A 23,762-nucleotide genomic window follows, 5' to 3' on the forward strand; every position below is an offset into this window, starting at 1 on the left:
GGGGCTGTGGGCCCAGGGGCGGGGCCAACCACCCATGGGGCAGGCTGAGGGTGAGGCAAGCTGCCCATAGGGGCGGGGCGCACTGTGGGGCCTCTGGAGTCTGCCTGCTTCCTCCCACTCAGGCGCCCTACAACTTGGGGGGGGGGACAGCGGGTAGACCATTTGGGCATTGTAGAGCCTGTGTGCGCCTAAGCCATGGCATCTCTCCCAGGAGAAACGCATGGCTTGGGCGCGCTGCAGGCCCTGTGGTGAGTGCCGCCCGGCATTTTGTCACTCCCCTCAGTGGTGACACCTGGGGCGGCCCATGCCCACCGCACCCCCTTCCTCCGCCCCTGCTCTCAGGTGGGCACCATTGCCATTCTAAGAAAGCAAGGGAGGTGTGTTCATGGTCAGTTCTGGCACCTCTTTTTCTAGAAAAATAGCTCTGGAGTTATTTAAGTAAAGGTAAAGGTAAAGGGACCCCTGACCGTTAGGTCCAGTCGTAGCCAACTCTGGGGTTGCGGTGCTCATCTCGCTTTATTGGCCAAGGGAGCCGGCGTACAGCTTCCAGGTCATGTGGCCAGCGTGACTAAGCCGCTTCTGGCGAGCCAGAGCAGTACACGGAAATGCCGTTTACCTTTCCGCCGGAGTGGTACCTATTTATCTACCTGCAGTTTGGCGTGCTTTCGAACTGCTAGGTTGGCAGGAGCAGGGACCGAACAACGGGAGCTCACCCTGTCGTGGGGATTTGAACCACCGACCTTCTGATCGGTAAGTCCTAGGCTCTGTGGTTTAACCCACAGTGCCACCCGCATCCCTTGAGTTATTTATTTATGTATTAAATGCATATCTCATCTTTCCTCCAAGAAGCTCATCGTCATACACAGTTCTCCTCCTCCATTTCACCAGCATAACAATCTTCTGAGGTAGGTGAGGCTGAGAGTCAAGTAAGGGGCCCAAGGTCAGCCAGTGAGCTTGATAGCTGAGTGAGAATTTGCATCTGGCTCTCCCAATACAACAATCATTTGGCTTTGTTTCAGCTAGGGGCAATCTCACACCACCTTTCAATAAAATGCCCTACATTGAGGCTTCAGTATTATATATACTTTTTTAAAAAGTCACTTAAAAGGCAGGTGATGACTCAGTGAAGAGCTCTTTTGATCCGTGAGCAGCCCTGCATACATTTGTGTGTGTGTTATCTGTTTTAAGTAAATACAATTTAAATAATTACTCAGCCAGCTATTCTCTGAAATGCAGGCTAAATTTAGGAAAGAACTTAAACTGAGTGGATTATTTTCCCAGAACCTTTGATGTGTCATACTTGGGCTTCTGGCAGTTAAGAGGCAAGGTGCAGTTAATTTCAACTTTCTGAACCTTTGATGCATTGTTAGTGAAGTTGCAACAACAAACAGCAGGTGTCTCCACTTGGCTGAGCTAAAGCTTTAAGGAAGGTCCCTTGCAGGGAGACGTTCAGTAAGTAGCCTCAAACTTTTGTTTCTTACTCTCATTCTGTTTGGTTGCTGGACTGTTGCACAAACAAAGACAACTGTGAGTTTTTGTATGCCTTTATACCAAAATCCTTCTTTATCATTTCCCTGGAGATATATAGGTCAGATTAATCTGGACTGGGTCAGATTGCAATAAATAATTGTTAATGTTTGTAATCATTACAGAAGAAATTAACAGAGTGTAACACAGCAAGCAGGAGTTGCTCTGCAGAATAATCATGTGTTGCAGCCACACTGAGAATGTGCCACAAAATTTCCAGTGGGAAGTTTGCATTTTGCATGTTCCTCTCTGTAATCCCACTTTGTTGCAGAAAAGTAGCACATGGGAGAGAGCACTGGGCTAGGCCATTCCTCCTCGATGGGTTGATTAGTGCAGGAGGTTTTTAAAATCTGCAGTCACCTACTTGCAGTCTGATAACATGCAATCCAAACAGGGGTGTACAACATGGTTAATCTGGGTGGGGTGGCTGCAGGAAATTGTCTCGATCTAGCAATGACCATCTGTACAAGAATGGTCACCCTCTGGATTGGCTTCTGTCTGCGTGAAAAAGGTGCAAGGTAGATTTTTTTGTTTAATTATGCACCTAAGGATGTGCAGTGCTGACCACCCATTTTGGGAGAAGGGAGGGTGATTTCCCCTCCCCCCTCTCCATCTCCACCTCTTCTACCCAATCGGTATTAAAAATGTCCAGACTAACAGCACCCCCATCTGTTTGAGAAGGAGCATACTGTCCTTGAAACACATCGCCAAAAGGGGTGAATTTTCACTGTGGTCTACTTTGCAATATAACGCTATGTCAAACCATGGCTTAGCTCAGGCATAGGCAAACTCCGGCCCTCCAGCTGTTTGGGGACTACAATTCCCATCATCCCTGATCACTGGTCCTGTTAGCTAGGGATGATGGGAATTGTAGTCCCAAACATCTGGAGGGCCTGAGTTTGCCCATGCCTGGTTTAGCTCAAATGTGCAAGTAATAATATAATAATAATTTGTTATTCTTATGCCGCCCCTCTGCCTGGCTTGTCCCAGCCACTCTGAGCGGCTTCTAGCAAATTATAAAACTACAGTAAAGAACCCCAACTTTTAAACTTTCCTGTACAGTGGTACCTCAGGTTACATACACTTCAGGTTACATATGCTTCAGGTAAAAAAGAAAGGAAAAAAAAGAAAGAAAGGTAACTCCGCTAACCCAGAAATAGTACCTCGGGTTAAGAACTTTGCTTCAGGATGAGAACAGAAATCATCTGGCAGCAGTGGGAGGCCCCATTAGCTGAAGTGGTACCTCAGGTTAAGAACAGTTTCAGGTTAAGAACGGACCTTGGGAACGAATTAAGTACTTAACCCAAGGTACCACTGTATAGGACTGCCTTCAGATGTCTGCTAAAATTCTGATAAAGTCATACCTTGGTTCTGGAACTCCTTGAGACTCAAATGTTTTGGCTCCTGAACAGTGGCGGAGGAAGGGGGGCAGAGGGGCAGTCTGCCCTGGGTGCCATCTTGTAGGGGGTGACAAAAAGGCACCCCATGGGGGGCTCGCCCCACCGCCCCGGGCGCAGCGGCACAAGCCACCTCCATTGCACCGCCGCAGCAACCTGCGGAGGATCCTGCCGCCGCTGTTGCTGCCGCCACTGCAAGCAGAGGATCCTGCGCGCCCCCGCTCACGGAGGGTCGCCCCACCGCCACGTGGCAGATCACTCCACCACCCTGGGTGCACTGCATGGCTGCCGCTCTAGACACCCATGCAGCTTACTCCGCTACTGCTCCTGAATGCTGCAAACCCAGAAGTGAGTGAACTTTTTTTGGAAGCCAAATGTCCAACACAGCTTCCGTAGCTTCCAATTGAGTGCAGGAAGCTCCTTCAGCCAATCAGAAGCTGCACCTTGGTTTTTGAATGTTTTCGGAAGTCAAATGGACTTAATGGAACTGATTCCATTCGAGAACCAAGGTACGACTGTAGTTTATTTCTTTGACATTCCCAGAGAGGAGAGTGTGGTTGCTTAGCTCCTCTTCTGCTTTTACTGTTACAGCACAGCTGTGAGCTAAGACACGTCATCTGAACCCTGGCTCATGGTTTGTCTCCATGAGCAGTAAGACAAACCTTGGCTACAGCTTGTGGTTTGTCTGGATTGAGCACATATTGTCTGCAATGTGGAACGATGTGGCCTTCAGCTGCTCTCCAGAAACCCACATGCTCAAACAGTGGTTTGGTTTCTTGTTTTGAGCAAACCAGGCATATATGTGATGAATAATACTGAATATGATTTCTGCTAAGGTCTATTCCTTACAAGTTGGGGGTGGGGCGAGTGACAGAACTGCAGCAATCATGATTTATCTATTTCATTTCATTTATGAATTGCTTCCTACAAAGCATCCCAAAGTGATTTGCAATACAAATCATATCGGGTTTTTTTTGGGGGGAGGTGTACAGTAATTACAGTTTAACCAGTCTCCCCCTTGTTTTGCCTTGCCAAGTTTTCGGTATGTCAAATGCTTGTTAATAAATACAGTACTTCACAGAGCTTTGCAGGTGAACTTTTGTCAAAAGATAGCCTTGGCTTTTGTCAAAAAAGCAAACTTGCCTGTGCAATGGAAAGAATGAGAACTTGCTAAACTTAGTAAAGGTTAAGGGCACATTTTAACCTTCCTTTAAGTGAGAATTATATAAGAAGTTCCTGCTACTTTTCCTTACTTACTTTTCCTTTTGATCTCTTCAAACAGTTGATATGTATTGTTCTTGGACCAGAGTCTGGTTCACACATCACACTAAGCAAAACTGTGGCTTAGCAGAACTGTTCAGGTACCCAGAGAGGAACTTGTGTTACTTTTTGCTGCTGTGCTAAGCCAACATTTGGCTTAGCAGGGTGCCTGAACCTGGGTTCATGGTCACACTTCCGCTCCATAAGCTTTAACCAGCAGCAAGCATTGCTTGAGAACTTAGCCATAAATCCAGGTTCAGGATACCCATTAACCAAACCTTGGCTTAGCCCACACAGCTATGATAAACCATGGCTTGGCTTAGCGTGACATGCAAACCAGGCCATTGTCACAAGACAAACATAAAATAAGGTATCAAGGGAATGTTCTGTGCACACTTTGATGGATACTGGTTCTAAATATCACTAAACAACATCCCATGCTAGCACATATTAACAGCATTCATAGCAATTTCAGAAGAAAGCTCTATGTTTCAACAGTAAAAAGATATACAGTGGTACCTCAGGTTAAGTACTCAATTTGTTCCGGAGCTCTGTTCTTAACCTGAAACTGTTCTTCACCTGAAGCACCACTTTAGCTAATGAGGCCTCCTGCTGCTGCTGCGCCTCTGGAGCCCGATTTCTGTTCCTATCCTGAAGCAAAGTTCTTAACCTGAAGCACTATTTCTGGGTTAGCGGAGTCTGTAACCTGAAGTGTATGTAACCTGAAGCGTATGTAACCTGAGGTACCACTGTACTTAGTTACTTTCTCCAGGGGAAAACTGGTCTTACATGTTCTCAAATTATCACAACTCCATCCGGTATTCACCAATATCTGAGTTTAATGCCTGGTTTGGACAGTTTTGGCGTTTTCACATATTGGCGCATGTGAGCCTATTTTGCAAGAAGACACATTTGGGCAGCTTTCTGTCCTTGGAGCAGCTGCAGCCCAGTCAGTCAGGCACAACCTCAGGTGTTGGCACACCCTCCATCCAAAGCATGGGTTTAGTGTTTGAGGTGGTTCAAACTCTATTGTGAACACCCCCAGATCCTTATTTATTTCTGCGTACACTGGATATTATTGGCAATGCAGCGGTAGATGGAAGCAGTGTCTGGTGCTCAAACAAAGGGCTGGGCTGGATTCGCCTCTGTGATAAATGATATACCTGCAGCCTAGAAAGCATCCCTGGACACTGCGTTCTAGATGCTACCTAGTTGACAAGAGTCAACGGCCAGTGGCACCCAGATCATTACTACCTACATGTGAAATAAATGGGTTCTACACTAGTTTCAAAAACTCCAGAAATGAGGTACATAGATAGCTGAAGCCCTGCTGAATCTATAGCCACATCATGTTTTAGTTGCAGCTAGGAGTCAGCAGAAGAGGTGCAACATTTCTTCTGCATTGGCCAGATGGTATGCACAGAGTTTACCTGGCATAAAACATGCCTGCTAACCAAAACGTGCTAAAGTACTTGCAAGAAAATATGAGCATCACTCCAAAATGGAACAGATTGTGGCAGTGACATCTTGTATACATATGTTTCTAGAAATACCAATTGGCATCCAGATTAGCTTCTCTAAATTGTCTTGGGGAGAGAAAGAAATAGAGACAGAATGGAGCGGGTGCGGATGGGGGGGGGGGGGGAGCCAGCCAGCATCAGATTTTTGCTGTTTCAGCATCTGTTGCTAATTCTATTAATTTCTGTTTATACAGGGTTGATTTTTGTTGTTTTTCTTTCTTTCTATTTTGAAAAGCAAAAATGGATTGGTTTTTGCCCAGCCAGCTTCAGTTAAAAAGAGGTTGAATGGGCGGCCAGAATTCCAGAATGCCCCAAACGCAAAGGCATTGCACAATGATCAAATTGCAATAGGCACTGCCACTAGATGGGTCAACGCTGCCGCAAAATGACCTCTGATCTAAATGGACTCCATCTCATCTCCAGTCCCGCCCCCCCTACCTGAGCTATTCCCAGTTTTGCAAATATAACGACTTGTTTCCATTTGCCTTACCTTTGCTCTATCTTACAAGGCCCTTTCTTTTCCCAAATGATACTGGAGATGGAGAAATGCCCTTCGCCACTTACTTGGTACTAGCAAAATGGCCATCAGTAATGAGCAGAATGAGGGAAGCCCCACGCAAAGAGCTTTGCCAAGTGAAGGCTGGGAGTTGGGCAGGTTTTACCTTCAACACAGCAGGGTCCCCAAGATGCAGGAGAAAATAAGTAAATAAATGGGAACACTCTCATTTGACACTTCTGAAGTATGAGCTGAATCAATTCTTTGCCCCGCATGACACTCAGCCATTGAGAAGAGCGTCGCTATCTGCATAGCTTCCTTCTGAATTCTGTTTCTCATTAATGGGAGAGCGGGGTATAATTTTTGGGAACTGGCACCTATAGCTGCAAGTGGGATTTGCAACAGAATCTTGCAGTGCAGAATGTTCCTTTGTAGTGTTCTAGTCAGTGAGCCATGCTGCTTTCCAGGACAGTCCCCCCCCACTCCCCCCCCCAATACAATCTGTATTTCATGGCCACAGAGAACATTCCATCCTCACTGAGCTGTTTCTGGGATCTTCCTAAAGGGGTTTTCTATCCAGTTTTTGTATTTCTGCAAACCTTAGGGGTCTTCCAAGCCTGCTGTGCGGAAACTGAGTGCTGTTTTGGCATGAGATGGAGAAATCTGTCACTTTCTGTGTTTCTTATTTTTCCATGCTTAACCCCGGCTTGCAATATTTCTGCATCAGTTTGAATACTATATATATATGCATACGGGTGCACATTTCTCTTAATGCACACCTTTTCATATACAATTCTCCCCTAAGGCACACATTTTCTCCAGCAATTTCTCCTAAAATAATGAGTTTTTTGATGTTATTTTTTTTACTAGTATATGGATTTTTCTAATGCACACTTTCCCCTATTATAAGTAATTTTTTACACACTGGTTGGTTGGAGAACTGCAAAATTCAGAGAGATGCTATTTTTTTTTTTTTAAGGATAGCTGTGTTTCGGTTGCATAATGTTCAGACGGTGCCCCTAACTGGTACTTACCTCTGGGCATCAGAAATGTAGGGAATTATATCTATGCTTAGATATAAGCATGTGTTTTCAGACATGAGTCTTGAGTGGTCTTTGAGCTGCCCCACCCTTGCACCACTGATGTGACCATCTGCTTTTTGTCATTGTGGATGAGAATGTGAAGGGGGAAAGCCATTTGAAACGTGGATGAGCCATCTGCCCAATAACTTCTTAACATTCATATTATAAAGCAAGTGAAGCAAGAAACCTCTTTCAAATCTCATTTGCAAAAGTGCTGTCAGACTTGGTGCCTTTCAAACTTAATTTAGTGATCAGAGTTTCTTGGATGGTGCATGTAAAATTTCAGTTTCTCTCTGTGACGCCTTCTTATTTCGAGACCTCCATTAGTGAGCCAGGGAGCCCCAAGTAGTGTTCTTCTATAACACAAGCGTTGAGTTTGAATTCAGAACATCTATGTTCATCTACGGTCCACATTCCTGCTCAGCCATGATTTCAGATCATGATCTCGGACCTTTTCCTCCCCAAGAGTATAGCAAGATTGACAGCGACCCGCACCACAGGGTTGTTCATCATGGACAGTGGTTATCCTGGGCTTCCTTTTTTGCACTGCGTTTTCTGTACACTGGAGAAGATTGTGCTTAAGAGGCACATAAATCATTAAATAAGAGTGATGGTGTAAACCAGGTAGAGGGCTTTCTTGGTAGTAGCACCCGCCCTGTGGAACGCCCTCCCATCAGAGGTCAAGGAAATAAATAACAATCTGACTTTTAGAACACATCTGAAGGCAGCCCTGTTTAGGGAAGTTTTTAATGTTTGATGTTTTATTCTGTTTTTAATCTGTTGGGAACCATCAAGAATGGCTGGGGAAAGTATAAATAAAATTATTATTATTATTATTATTATTATTATTATTATTATTATTATTATTATTATTCTCTCTGATTTCATAGGCAATTTGTTTTGCACAATTCCTGGCTACAAGGTTGCCTAAAAACATTTATTGTGCATCGAATATACCTTATCTGTCTATAGCCACAAATGGATGATGGCAGGGCAAACCCTAAAAGGATGCAAAGCACCTGGTGTTTGTAAATTTCCTCTTTACTAGCTGAAACAAATCTCAAGTAGAGTAGGAGGGGGGTTGGTAGTATCAGCCAGGACCATACAGTGGGATAATGCGGAAGTGATGGAGCAGTTAGAATGCCAGACTAGGAGAGTGGGGAGACCTAGACTCAAAACCTCACTCAGCCATCGAGCTCACTGACCATCTCTCAGTCCAGTCTACCCCATGGGGTAGTTGTTGTGAGGATAAAATTGGGGAGAAGAACCAGAAAAGCTGTCTTGAACTGCTGGGAAGGGAAAGCAGGATATAATAAATAAAAGTATGAATTTCTACAACCCTTCAACTGAGGAAATTTGGAGCGGCCACCAAATTATGCTTGCAAAATGCAAGCAGTGTCTGCTGGCTAGTGTGTGTGTGTGTGTGTGTGTGTGTACACATGCTCTCCCAGTATACTTCGATTGGTTGTTGTTCCTGGAATCAGCTGGTGACATCTGCCACCCAAACTTCAGCTACATGAGGATCCATGTGTGCAAAAATGGGTGTGCCATTCTGAGCCTGATCCAAAAGCCAGGGTTGAATGTGCATAGTCTAATCAACTGGCTGTTTAATCACTTTGGAAGAGGAAGTGAGGATGGGGATAGACCAGATCAAGGCCCCGTGACTCCTTTCTGATTGGCAATACTGTAGTCTGAGTTTGCTGCACTTTCACGTGGCTGGATTGGGACCTGCATTACTGGTGGCGATGGGGTGTGTGTGCAAACTTCTGGGTAGTCAGGCATGTGATGCCATATAAATAGCAATGACAAAGCAATTTTATCATCTCCATTTGTACCGCCTGGCCCAAAATAGCACACTCCTGATTCATGTGTGATATTGAGGCGGCATTACAAGACGGCTATTTTAGCAATTAGCCTTTAAAAAGAAAAGGCCATTATTTTCCCTATGAATCTACTGTTTAAATATCTGTTTAAATATCTCCTCTTCAGCACAAAGCCCTTATCAGTTAGAAATGTGTAGAAATATATTTTTAGTAGTTCAAGCACCTCCTGCCAAGTTCTCCCTGTGCCATAAATCAGGAGTTAAGAGACCTGGTGAAATCATTGACAGACATTGGCTTTCTAAAGTATTCTTGTCTTGATCCAACAGGAAAAGGGAGGGTTGTTCTGGAGAACTTGTGAAATTTCACCAAGGAGAAACTCCATCACTTTGTCCTGAGAACTACATTGCCGTTTCTTCTCCTCTCATCCCCATTGGCTGCTGGGAAGGCACCTGCCAGAAGGCAAGAGAGATCTCCACACTTTCTGCTTCTGGGTGAGGGCCAAGAGGGAGGGTTTCGGAGGATCATGGGTGGGCGGGAGAAGCTTTGAGATCTAGCTGAGGTGGGTGGGCTTGGAACCAATTCAGATTGGTTTGGAGATAAGCCAAGGTATTTCCCACCTGCTTGGGAAACAGCCCAGTTCATTCCAAACTAATCCAGTTTGCATTGGGGGAGAAAGAGGAGCTTAGTCATCATTAATACCTGAAGGGCACCGTATCCATTTTATTCTGGCTGGTTGGCCTTTTGCCCCGATGAAATTGACACAGAGAGGGAAGAGATCCCATCGTTGGTTAGATCTACCCTGCTAGGTGATGAAAGGGAGTGTTTCAATAATGCATTAAGCCCTTTCATGCAAATTGGCACTTACAGAGAGCTAATAAATGATTCTCTGTCAAGTTATTATTATTACTGTTGCTGTTTTTGTTTCACATCCATACTTAGGTGCCTTTTTGCTCTTAGAGGATAATGTCCAGGGGTTCAATATTTACCTTTCTAACTAGCACTGTGTAGAAATATTTCCATAAATTGTTGCCCCCCTTCTCCTTGTTTTCTTGTGCTAATGTGTCATTGAAAGGAAATATTTGGGGTAAAATTGTATCATTTAGTTGGATGCAAAAATAATAAGGTAATTATACTTAGGTAATTGTAATATGTCATTTTTTTAAAAAAATCAAAGCACAGATTGTATGAAGAAGCAACATTTAAGAAAGACTAATGTGCTTACTCTTGCTCTGACATTTCCACCACATTTTTTGAACTTATTTGTATGCTTGGGTGTGCTGGGATTCCCCAGAGGTTGTTGTACACAGTTTATACAAGCAGCACCATGGAAAGAATTCTCTTTCCCTCAGCCTGCCGACTCACCCCACAGGGGTGTTGTGAGGAGAAAATGGGGCAAGTTTCCTTGAGTGTCATGGACACAAGCCCAGGGTCTAAGTTTATCTTGCCGCAGCACTGCATACCTTTAGAATTACAGTAGTCTCAGGCAGGGCTCCCTCCCCCATAGAAAAAGAGGTCCCAACACTTGTCAACCTTTTTTTAGTGGGGAGCACCCAAAGTAGTTGAGCGCTGGTTTTGGAGCCTTGCAACACTGCCCCCTCCACTGTACCGATAACTGTGCTGCCCGCAGCCTCCATGCCCTTTGCCAACATGCTGCAATGCTACAGAGCTGCAGGAACAGACCAAATAGGTGCCAGAACTCACCAAAGGCTGGAAAAAAACAAACAAACCCTGGTCACAGGTAGACATTGGTGCCTCCTAGTGAATGACTACAATTCATCTGTTGTAGAAGCGAAATTCAGTTCCACTTCTTGACCAACTCCATACAACGGTTGAGTGTCAGCACTGGGATTCTGCTAGTAGCTAAGACACTGTCCCCTTCCAGGATAGCTCAGTTGGTTGAGCATGAGACTCTAAATCTCAGGGTTATGGGTTTGAGCCCCACGTTGGGTGAAAGATTCCTGCATTGCAGGGGGTTGGACTAGATGATCCTTGTGATCCCTTCCAAGTCTACAATTCTATAATTCTATGCTGCCTCTGCATGAACTGACTCCTCTTGCAAATTGCTTAAAAAGAATTCTTTCCATTAAGAAATGAGGGGGAGTAGGGAGGAATGCAACAGTGTAAAACTTGGCTGCTTCATTTTTGAGGACAACTCAGTGGGAATAGCGATAAAATGCTGCAGAACCTGAGCATTCCCCTGTTGTCTATACTGCCTATACTGTGTATTTAATCCCTTTTCAAATGTATTTTCTCGGGGACTCTAGATCTTTGAAAGGTAAGCAATTGCTAACCTGCAGCAACCCTTCAAAATCACAGTTCACAGATTTCTTTGGGGCAATCCATCATATTTTAAACTAGTTTCAAGCTAGTTTAAGATCTGCAATGTAGACGTAACTCTAGAAAATACCTTTGTAATGAAGAGCAGTTCTTCATGCTGTAGCCTTATGATACTATTCTGGAGGGAGTTTTTGGGTTTTATTAGTATCCCTAATTTCCCATCCACCTTTAATCATTAAATTATAATAAAAGCGGGGGAAACCCTTCTCTGAATGGTGTGTATTTTCAATAAAACCTAATATTTGGAAGATTACTGAATGTTGGGTGTAAATGGAGAACACAGCAAATGATAAATGAAGACATGTCAAACGTTAAAGCTCTCAAATACTTTCTAAAGTGGGTTGATTCTCATAAATCTCTGATAAATGACTAGTAAAATCAATTAAGGGGAAATAATATTCATTTAATCAGGCAGCAAGGGAAAGACAAAGGAAGAACTTCATAAAGAATTACTATTAATTCATTTCAGATTCAGAATGTGTGGCTCTGATCATAGACAGCGGCCATCTCTCCAAGCAGGGATCTGCTTAACTAGCAAACATGTTACTCCAAAAAATCGTGTTTGGGGAAAATGATAAGCATCTCACATTGCATTGGAAACCACAACAGTTCACAGAAGGTGTACTTTCCCTTTCCTTGGTGCTAGACACCATGCATCTAGTGCAGTGGAAATGCAAGTTTTTGCAAACAGGTGATGTGCACGATCTGGCTTTAGATAGTTTTCCATGGTATTTTGTGGCAAATCCATCTTCATGGATCTGTGTGCTTTTGTGACACTGGTGGATTAATTTTGCTTAATGTGTGGCTATTGACAAGCTGGCAGTTTTGCCCTAATGTGCAAGCACAGTTTCTTGGGACCATAGGAAGCAGACAGGTTGTCTTTTGACATATATCAGGAAGTTTTTAATGTTTAACATCTCACTGTGTTTTCATATTATGTTGGAAGTTGCCCAGAGAAGCTGCAGCAACCCAGTCACATGGGCAGGGTATTAGTAATATGTTGTTGTTGTTAAGCCAAAACCCTTTCACCAGCACTATCATGGGAATGAAAGTGCACATATTTAGCTGGCTCATTTCATCATGCACATACATATGAGAGCAGGGGAGTCCAATCTGCAGCTGAGTTTGGGAGGACAAAGGCAGTAGATTCTGAAAAGTCCCCCAAATTTAAAACAATGATGGCATATTTATCTGCTGGCATGCTTACATAAAACCACCTTAGATAAAGCATTTTTTTCTCATCCACATGCACTGTGGAAAAGATAGCTCTCTACTTCTTGTGTCCTACATATCTATGCCATTCAAAGCATCAATGCCCTCTACTGTGAAACTAGGGAGAGAAGCTGATAGATGTGTTTGCATTTATCTTTTTCAATCTGCAGCAATATTCTTCAACCTGGTGCCCTTCAAATGTTTTGGACTGCACCTTCCATCATCCCCAGGCATGTTTGCTGGGGGTTATGGGAGTTGTAGTTAGTTGAAAACATCTGGAGATGCCAGTTTGAAGAAGGCTGGTTGTAAAACCTGGGAACTGAGTGCCGGTGTGAGCACACGAACACAAAATCTCACATATGAAGGTGCATCTGGTCCTGGAAGCCTTTTGTCTTTGTCCTTGCTTGAAATAGTGCTCCGAACACTTTGAAGACAGAATAATAATCATTTGGAAAGTGGGTCATCTTCTCACTTCTCTCTCCTCTCAGGAAAAGCAGAATTCCTTCTCCTTCACTTGCAGCAATTACTGCTGTGTGGCTGTAGAACTGCATTGCAGACAGTGCCACAGAAGCATTTCCTTCCCCAGCCCAGAGGTAGACGCAATGTCATCACAGTCTGAATCTCCCTCCACGCAGCTACATGTGCCACACAATCCAAAACATGCTGACACATGTTGAGAAGTAAGCCCTGTCATGCTTGGTGATGGCAACAGGGCAGTTGGGACTCAGAAGAGAAGCCAACTGTGTTCAGTTGGGACTTGCTCACAGATGTCAATGGAGGGCAAACAAGGCCCACCAACCTGTGTCTGCCCACCACAGTCCACCTGCTTGCTCTCTTACAACTAGTCCAGAAGGAGCCCATGATGTCTGCTTCCTCCTCTTTAGCCTCAGGTGTGCCCTTCTAGAATGTAGCAGCGAGGAGAATAGAAGCAGTTGGCTCTGCCGCCACCTACTGTTGACCTCCCTGCCTTTCATGCTACTAGTCCAAATGGGCAACAACCACCACTGGTAGGTCAGTGTGCTTAGGATTTTATTTATTTGTATTTATTTATTACATCTATAGACCAACTTCATCTTCCAATGAACTTGAGGTGGTGTACTTATTTTTCCTCCACCCCATTTCACAACCCTGCAAAGTAGGTTAGGCTAACAGATGGTGACTTAGGTGTGCACAGGTGATGTTATCATGTACGTCTTTTTAGTTTATCTGGTGTACATATTTTCGCCTGCTTTATTTGTATTAATTTGCATTTTTTGTTATTGCAATTTATTTGTCATAAGCTGTGTGATAGTTTAAATTGAAAAGTGGGATGAAAATATGTTAATAAAATAAAACCATCTGTACAGACAAGGGGACAAGTTTGCTCTTCCACTCCAAAAAACAAAGTTGTTTGAGGATTGAAGACAGATTGATACCTAGAAAAATACTAAAACAGATTATAAAGGAATCAACCTGTGGTGATCAGTAAGAGGCCAACATAGATTTGCCAAGACTGATTAATGACTAATCTTGTTTCTTTTATTAAAAATTGTATTTATTTTTCAAGTACAAAAAAGAATTAAAAAAAAACCCTAATTCATTACCTAAAACACACATTTTAATATTCTGATATTTGCTTTACCAAGGGGAGTGGGTGGCACTGTGGTCTAAACCACCGAGCCTCTTGGGCTTGCCGATCGGAAGGTTGGCTGTTCAAATCCATGTGACAGGGTTAGCCCCCGTTGCTCTGTCCCAGCTTCTGCCAACCTAGCAGTTCAAAAGTACACCAGTACAGGTAGATAAATAGGTACTGCTGCAGCGGGAAGACAAATGGCATTTCCATACACTCTGGCACTCATCATGGTGTTCTGTTGTGCCAGAAGCGGTTTAGTCATGCTGGCCACATGACCTGGAAAGCTTTCTGTGGACAAATGCTGGCTCCCTCGGCCTGAAAAGCGAGATGAGTGCATCACCCCATAGTCACCTTTGACTGGACTTAACTGTCCAGGGGTCCTTTACCTTTACCTATTTGTTTTACCATACCGCCAGATTTTCAAGTTTAAAATAAATAAAATGAAATTTAGCATTTGAATAACTTAAGTTGTCCACACATACACACACATGGTTATTGGCTTAGAGGATGGGGAGAATTCTATGGACATAATAGATCTTGATTTCAGGCGAAGCATTTGACAGTGTTCCCCACGATATTTGCATTAGCAATCTGGTTAAATATGGGTAGGTAGTGTTGTTGGTCTGATGCAGTCAAAATAACAATTAAAAAAATAAAAAATTGTCTAGTAGCACCTTATAGAGACCAACTACCGGTAAGTTTGTTCTGGTATAAGCTTTCGTGTGCATGCACACTTCTCCAGATAACCTGAAGAAGTGTGCTGAAGTGTGTTGGTCTATAAGGTGCTACTAGACATTTATTTATTTATTTATTTATTATTTTTTGTTAAATATGGATCAGGTGAATTCAGAATTTGTTGGGGAGACATACTTAAAAGAGTGTTCTTCAATGTTTCCTCAACAAACTGGAGGGATGCTTTGAGTGAGGATGCTGAAAGGCTCTGTCCCAGGCCCAGTACATGCCAACCTTTTTATCAGTGACTTGTCAGATGAAGAGATGTAGGGAATCCTTGCCAAATTTGTGATGCGTCACTATATTGGAAGTGCCAGTAGAAGAAGCCAATGTAGTATAACCCGCCATTATGATCAAGGGGCCCGGCCTACACAGCAGAGCAGGCATGTTCCTGGATTGTACTGCCTTGGACTGCAGGATGGGAGAATGTTGCATGTATGATTTTTGAAACTGTAAATTTCTAGTGTGTCTTTTTCTTAATATACACGGGCAGTGTTCCCCCCCCCCCAAAAATGTCTAGGGGTACTCTCATTTTCCTACTCATATTGAAATACTGCCTCTCAATGAGACCAAACTTAGATTCACAAAATGTTTAGGGGTATGCATCCCCCCACGTCCCATCCCCCCAGAAAAAAGCACTGATATTCTTATTCTTATTCTTATTCTTATTCTTACTCTTACTCTTACTCTTATTCCACCCTTCATCCCAAGGGCAGGACACTCCAACAAAACTCAACACTACAACACAATATTAAAAAGTTACCCCCCCCCCCGAAAAAAGCACTGCGCACAGGAAAAGAGCAGTCATAGATATGAAAAGTGACAACCCACACATTTTCTTTCTCTGCTTGTTTTGACCTACATACCCATATTTCTCAATTGGCCCAGGGAAAAGTCTCAATTAAAAGCATCGCCATACAGTTCTATTCCTGAATCAGGCCTGATCCTGTACTCTGCTTGAAGGGATGGGGTGCACCTGGAAACCATCTTTATGTCCCACTGAGCACCTTGCAGGAATATTGTGGTATGTGTGATAATAATAATAAAAAAACATGTCATGAAATCCTTCGGGTTGGAAACTCACACCCTATATAATCATCTTCAAAATTAAACTGCCTTTTCTCACCTCAGTCTCTCTTTCTAAAATCCTCAGCTTTCAATGCCTTGAGAAGTGGGGGGGGGGGGAGAAGCTTTCAGAGAGAGAGAGAGAGAGAGAAAAGAGAGAAGTCTTTTCAAATTATTCATGACTTATATCTAGGCCATTCCATCTTTCAATTCAACTGGCAATGTTAAAAAAAGAGGGAGTTTGATCTTTGTTAAAACCGTTTGTCTGAGGATCTTGTAAACTTCTTTCCAGCGGAATGACTTCCTTACAAAACTTCAGCATTCAAACGGAAGAAAGGCCTTTGTGTGAATGAGATCTGTAACAATAGCAAGGGGTTAACAAATGAGCGGCAGGTTCTACAGAAAAATTTAAGAAATCATAATAGGGGCTCAATGGAACTTAGCCACGCTTAAACGACCAAATAGATTCAGTGATGCTTTGGAAAATGAGTCACAGGCAAAAGAACCCATATGGACAAAAAAGAAAATATTAATGTCCCCATGAGCCAATATATGAGTTAGAACAACATCAGTCCATTTATTTTGTTGGGCTTGAGAAGTGCTTTGCTTCATGTTGGGTTCCAACCAGAAAGGACAATCTCATGGAAGACAGAGGCATTAAAATCCCAATTCATTCAAATGCAAGAAATTTAAGCCCATGATTAATGGCACAATCGTATATGGTTCTAGTCAAAAGTAAATCCCATTGTTCTCAATTACAGTCCAATAATAGCCTCATAAAAATTATTATCAAAGGTCAATCCCATTGTGTTCAATGGGGCTTACTCCCAGGAAACTGGGTGTAGGATTGCAGCCTAAATTTCCAAGAGACTTAACCTTAGTTCTGTGGTATTTTTGAATATCTAAGAGAGGCTTGTCTGGCACCATCATTACATGTCTATAGGTGCTAGGCAAAAACATTCTTCTTAACCTAGGCCTTTGGCTGTTAAATAATCAGCTGGCAGGTGTTGGTAGGAGACTGTTATTATGATTATTTTATAATTATGCTGTCTATGTTTATGCCTTTTATTATGTTCTTGTTATTGTGCTCCATAAAATGTGCCCTTAATGTTGTACACTGCCCTGGAATCTTTTGATAAAGGATGGTTAATAATAATAATAATAATAATAATTAATAATAATAACAGGCTGTCACATAGAAGATGGAGAAAGCTTGTTTCTCCTGCTGTGGAGGCTAATGACTTGAAGTTACAAGAAAGGAGATTCATTCAAACTAAACATCAGGAAGAAGTTCCTGGTGGCAATAGCTGTTCAACAGTGGATCTGGCTCCCTCGGAAGGTGGTGGGCTCTCCTCCCCTTGGAGGATTTTGAGCAGAGATTGGATGGCCATCTCTCAGAGATGGGCCTAGTTGGGATTCCTGGGATTGAAGGAGGTGCATTCTGGTTCTGTTACAGCAGAACACCACAGCTAAACAACAGCAAGTGCCCATCACCTATATGTACTTGTCAATACTAGGCCAAACCTTTAGTTGATTAATCTACCAACAAAATCAATTAAAGCCCTAAAGCCCTGTTATTGCCATTTCTAATTGCATCTTTTTCCCTTGGAAGAAAATTTGCTCTGCTCTGTTGCAAGAAGGTGCTGCTCGTCGGCAGGTGGCAAAGGGCATACTTTTTCCAGTGTGTTTACCGTTGGGGAGGAGAGGGGGAACATCAAGTTTAATTGATTAATCAAAAGAGACATTTTCTCATAGAAGAAAACCTCTTCAGACTTTATTAAAGGAACTGAATAAACCATGAGCAATCAACGCTCGGTATCTGAATGTCATCTTGTGCACCCAGAAAGCAGGCATAATATTTTTTCCAAATAACACAAACATCTTGCTGCTCAAGTTATTAGAAGAAAGTGTGGGGTGTCGGTGTTATTTTGAACACCCGGACATTGCAGGGATGCTTGGCGAGGGGAGGAGATGCAGGACATGCACTGCAAGGTTTAGGCTTTAGCTCTGTCCGGCACCGTGGTCTAAACCACAGAGCCCCTTGGGCTTGCTGATCAGAAGGTCGGTAGTTCGAATCCCTGCGATGGAGTGAGCTCCCATTGCTCTGTCCCAGCTCCTGCCAACCTAACAGTTCAAAAGCACACCAGTGCAAGTAGATAAATAGATAACACTGTGGCGGGAAGGTAAACAGCATTTCCGTGCACTCTGGCTTCCATTGCAGCAGAAGCGGTTTAGTCATGCTGGCCACATGACCCGGAAAACTGTCAGTGGACAAATGCTGGCTCCCTCGGCCTGAAAACAAGATGAGTGTCGCAACCCCCAAATCACCTTTGACTGGACTTAACTGTCCAGGGGTCCTTTACCTTTTTACCTTTTCTACTGTCCATAATGCAGTGGGATGCAGTTAGGACACAGGAAGCCTATTTATAACAAGTCAGATATTGGTCCATCTAGTTCAGCATTGCCTACACTGATTGGCAGCAGCAGCCTTCCAGGGTTTTAGGAAGGGCTATTTCCCAGACCTACCTGGAGATGTCAGGGACTTAAATAAGGACATGGTGCATGCAGTGCAGATGTCCCACTACTGAGATATGTCCTTCCTCAATTATGTCACAAAGTGCATCATAGCCAAAAAATTGTCTTATGCAGCACCTTATGCAGAGTTTGTCAAGATATTTAACATGTTAAAAGTGGTGGAGATTGATTAAGGACACCCCTGATACTCTGAGAAGTTTACTGAGTGAACAGATACATGTGTGCTCTTCTGGTGAATTCATGAGGTGGGGATCCTTTGGGGCATGTTTTAGCTTGAATGGAGGAACGAATGGCTGTAGAAGGCACCGACTGGCTAGTGCCTGTAACATTACCACCAACAGCACAGATTTGCAATTTTAAAAAAACATTTGCAAATCCTGCTCCTTATTATGATGAGGAAACATTGACCTAGTCCCAACATAATTCTTTTCATCTGCCTGTTACTTGAGCTTCAAGACCGTGTACAACCATTTAAACATCACTTGTAGCTGATTGCCCAGGCCGTGTTAAAATAAGGTGAAATTAACCCACTGAAAATAAATGCCAGCGAAAGGCCTGAAAATAGAAAGGCACTTTTAAGAGGCATCAGAATGGGGAGATGGTTCCACAGCAAGGATCACACTGGAAGCTGCCATCAGGTGAATAGTCCACATGATAGTCTGGGTGGGGGAACTGGTGGCTTATATCCAGCACTTCTTTTGCTGCTGTTTCACTAGGTCTCTTTGATGGATTTTGGTATGTTTTCTATTGTAATGTGCTCTCCTCCCCCACAAAAAAACCCAATGCTTTACTTTTTGTTTTTAAATTTTTGCAAGTTGCTTAGAGACTCCTAATATGGCAAGCAACTAATAAGCTGAAAATAATCCTAATAATGCAGGTAGGGAAGTCAGGTTTGTATTACAGATGAGAATCCCCTTATGACAGCGTTTACAATCTTGCGTCTACATTTGCCATTGCATGACGTGATTCTATCACTACCCACAGAGCTAATTTCCAACACAAATGAATAGCTCTCTCCTCCCAAAACCCTGGGCAGATTTGTTCCAGCTCTGCAATATGATTCCAAAGCCAAGGCCCGGTTTCCAAACTTGGTGCTGTATGTTTTAAGCTGATCTGTCAAAACTACAGTGGTTACAAGGAGATATTGCAAACAATGCCGCTCGGTATTATATTAAGGAATGCTATGCATGGTATTTTGACTGTATTCCTTGAATTAGAAAAATAAGCAACCACTTCCTAGAAACAGGAATGTTTTGCAATGCAGAAACATAGCTTGTGGTAGACCTTCATTTGCAAACATCTGCCAAATCCCTCCCCCCTCCCCTGTCCCATTAGCAGAAATGCGTTTATTATGGCGAGGATTGGGGTGGGGGGTCAATAAGGCTTGGGAAAAAATGGTTTGTATGATCCACACCATGCATTTGGCAAGGGGGAGAACTGAGAACATTTCGCTGGAACTCAATCAAGGGACAAAATCATTCCCTGTGAGTAGTCTTGATAATTCTTGAATATTATGCTCTGGGGAAGATTATGAATCTGAGCATGAGGCAGACTGAAACATTTGGAGTTGATATCTACCAGATAGTACAAAGGAGAGGATTAGAAGGCGGAATTCTCATGTTTGCATACATAGATCTTTTATGGCGAGTTGCACAATATAAAAGCCTTGCTCCGCAGAGATTTCATTCCAATTTTGACGGTATTGATTTTACAGCCTCTCCCATATCAAGGAGCTTTTCCAATGGCTATCAATCATGACTTCTAAATAGAATTACCACATATAAAGGGTGGCTTTCCCTTAAATACAACATGCTGGAGAGGCTATGCTTGCAAGTGCCCAGAGGCAACTTGTCGGCAGCTAGTAGTGGAAAACGGCACGGGAGATTAGACGGCGCTTTGGTCTGATTCAGCAAAACAATCCTTATGTACGGAGGGCAGCATTGTGGACCCCAAAAGTGCTGTAAAATATCCAGATGAAAATTCAAGGTAGCTTAAATGCAGCAGACGTGGCACCTCTTCAAGCTCACAACTGTCTTATTATCTTAACCTTGCTGCCTTTCTCACAAACAACGAAATAAGGTATTATAATAGTTTCATGTGGTACAGTGTTGGTGCATCAGAGTACAGATGGTGGAAATGACACATATTTGCTATCTGTGGTTTAATGTATGATTTCCAGCAATATTCTTTCCGCAACCCTATCCAATCCCCTAGAAATAATGGGACTCATTATTGATATCTGGTGAAAAGATGTTATTGGGACGGGGGTTGGGGGAGCATCACAAGTGCACACATTTCATACTGCTTTTAGCTCTCTGGAATGGGGAAAAAATAATCTAGTGTTAATTCCCAGTCTTGAGCTGTCCTGTCCTGCCTTGGCATGCAAATAGTAACAACAAGAGGGCACTATTGGGCAGACATGATGGAACACTGAAAGTTGCCAGCTGTTAAAAGACAAATTGGTTTCTGGGAAAACCAGCTGTGGCTCCTGCCTTCTCCCCCCCCCCCAACTTAATTTAAACCCTTGTTTAAAGTAAGTCTTTTGAGAAGCCCGTTCACACATTATGGTGGGCAAATGTAGGCTTGCAACTCAAAATGCTCTTGATAGGGAACTGCAGTCAAACTTGGCTCTCTGATGAATGTACCATAATTTATTTATTTTTGTGAGGGGTGGGATAGTTTACAAAAACTTACGTGCACACCAAAGAAACATCATGTGTGAATTGACCATGCGCAGGCAGCAATGTGCAGCAAACTATTGAAAAATATTCTAGTAACCGAAAGCAGACTTTACTGTCTGGGACATTCTTGGAAATCACTGAATTTTAAAGTTAAGTGAATGCAAACTTTGTCCTGCTTTTAATGTTAAAAAAATGTATTAAAAATATAATATTAACAAAGAATCCGTGTACTAGTGAGAAGAAGGGGAAAATCAGGTTAGTTTGGTGTACAGACATATTTTTTTATACGCTGAATTTACAAACAAAAAGAGCAAGTGGTGTCTGATTCCCAATGTCACACAGGTTCTTTTATGCAGTAGAAAGAAGCTGCTTTGGCCGACTGATTGTAAATGTTGCTTGGATGTAAAAAAATGTTATACACTTATATCCCTTGGAGTCTGCAACATTGCACATGCCAGAAAGGTCACAGAGAGCTCAAAGCAACTTTTGCTAATAAACTCACTGCATTCAGTTAATAAATGATCAAAATAAAAATTATCTAAACAAGTTGATGGAACTCAAATTGGGCAAAACTGGAACAATTAGTGTAATTGGGCAAATATTACCTAGACAAAAGCTCAGGCCATTGAAATATCCATCAACTTTTGCTTTTCTTAGTTTCTCTGTTTTCTAGTTGTAAGTTCCGTTCTCCACATTAGCTGGTTACTTTCCCCCAAAATAATGAAAATTTGCTAATAATAATAATAGTCTTAGCCTATCGGAAGTGTGGGCAGGAGTTTTTAAGCTTGGTCAAGACAACTTCTCCAATTCTTGGTGTGGATGCAGAAAACATGATTAAATCTCACCAGATGAGTCAACTGAGCATGTTCATTCTTGGGATGGGAAACTCGAATGGGGCACAAGGAAGGTATTCAAGGAAGCATAATAAGGCAGTGGAAATGGCGGGCTTCCTGCAGTCTCAGCCCCACCCATCTTCACACTGACCAGATTAAGGCTGCATGGGCTTGGGGTCAAACTAATGGACCAAATCGAAACACTTGCAAACCATGAACTGGGAGACTATGGTTGCAAGCCTTAAAAAACAAAACAAACCTTGTTCCTTTTTAGAGTAGTATGGCCTTCAAGGGAACGACAGTGGCACAAGAAGTGTGGAATTTCTGTTAGCTGTATACAGGACAGTCTTTTGCATCATTAAGAAATATATATGGATTACGCATATTTGATATCCCCCTGCCCCATCAACCTGACACAGCAGGTTGGGGTAGGGAACAACCTGATAAGTTAGGAAATTCAGAGAGTTCAGTGGTACCCTGGTTGTTGAACGGCTCGGCTCCTGAACGCCGCAAACCCGGGAGTGTGTGTTCTGGCTTGCGAACCTTTTTCAGAAGCCAAACGTCCGACATGGCTTCCGCAGCTTCTGATTGAGTCCAGGAAGCTTCTGCACCCAATCGGAAGCCGCACCTTGGTTTTCGAACAGTTTTGGGAGTCGAATGGACTCCCGGAATGGATTGAGAACCAATGGACCACTGTAGCTCAGTCTTAATAGTCTTGGATCATTTGGAAAAGTTAGTTCATACTGGCAAGTTTATCACAAGGTGACTGCACTGGGATTTGTGCTGGCTCCAATAGTGTGCAGTTCTTCAAGCAGGGCAACCTCATTGATCTCCCCACCCTTAACTCATACTCCTTAACCTGGAAGAGGTAGGACATGCAGATGGGGAATTCTCTCATGTTGCCTCAGGCTTTCTTGGGCGCTCCATACAAAATCCAAATGATGGCTCTTTCAGGGTGGTGGTCCCTCACAAGCCTTGGGACCCTGGCGAATGCCTAATCTTACTTACCAAATGAAGCTGCAGCACCAGGCGGTGACTGGCAAGTCTGAATGAGTCATTAGGCACCAACCACCCTTGACACAACTTTTCAAAAGTGTCTCATTTGTGGCAAGCCATTAAAAGAGCAGCCAAATGGAGTCTACCTACATATCAATGAACCAGAAGGGACCCTTCTCTTCAACGTTACGTGTGTATTTATAATGCATTCTCATTTTCTTTCCAGCTGGTTTTTGTCCCTTGTTTCCATTTCCCATTAAGACCCTAATCAAGTCCCAAGTGTGCTTAATATAATCAACACAATTAAATTTTATTCACTTCAGTGGGCCTCTTATCATACAGGACTTGGGCTCCACTTAGCCGATTTTTAAGTGCACAGATGTCCAGCATATGTGTGAAGTCGAACAAATCAGCATCGTTGCACACTTATATAGCACTTTTTTCATCTTCAAAGTGTTTTATAGAGCTCCCAGGGCCTCCATAAAACCTGGGAGGTGGCAGGGGGTATCAGTTGATCTTCAGAGTTCGCTAAAGTAAATCAAAGTCAGGCCTAGTCCATAAAAAGACAAACATGGGCTTTGCATTATGATCTCAAGCATAGTGCATAACGGTCTGAATAGCTGGTAATATTTAGGAGAGTTTGGCAATAGAAAT

Source organism: Podarcis melisellensis (assembly GCF_964234715.1).
Source record: "Podarcis melisellensis genome assembly, chromosome: 5".
NCBI lineage: Eukaryota > Metazoa > Chordata > Lepidosauria > Squamata > Lacertidae > Podarcis > Podarcis melisellensis.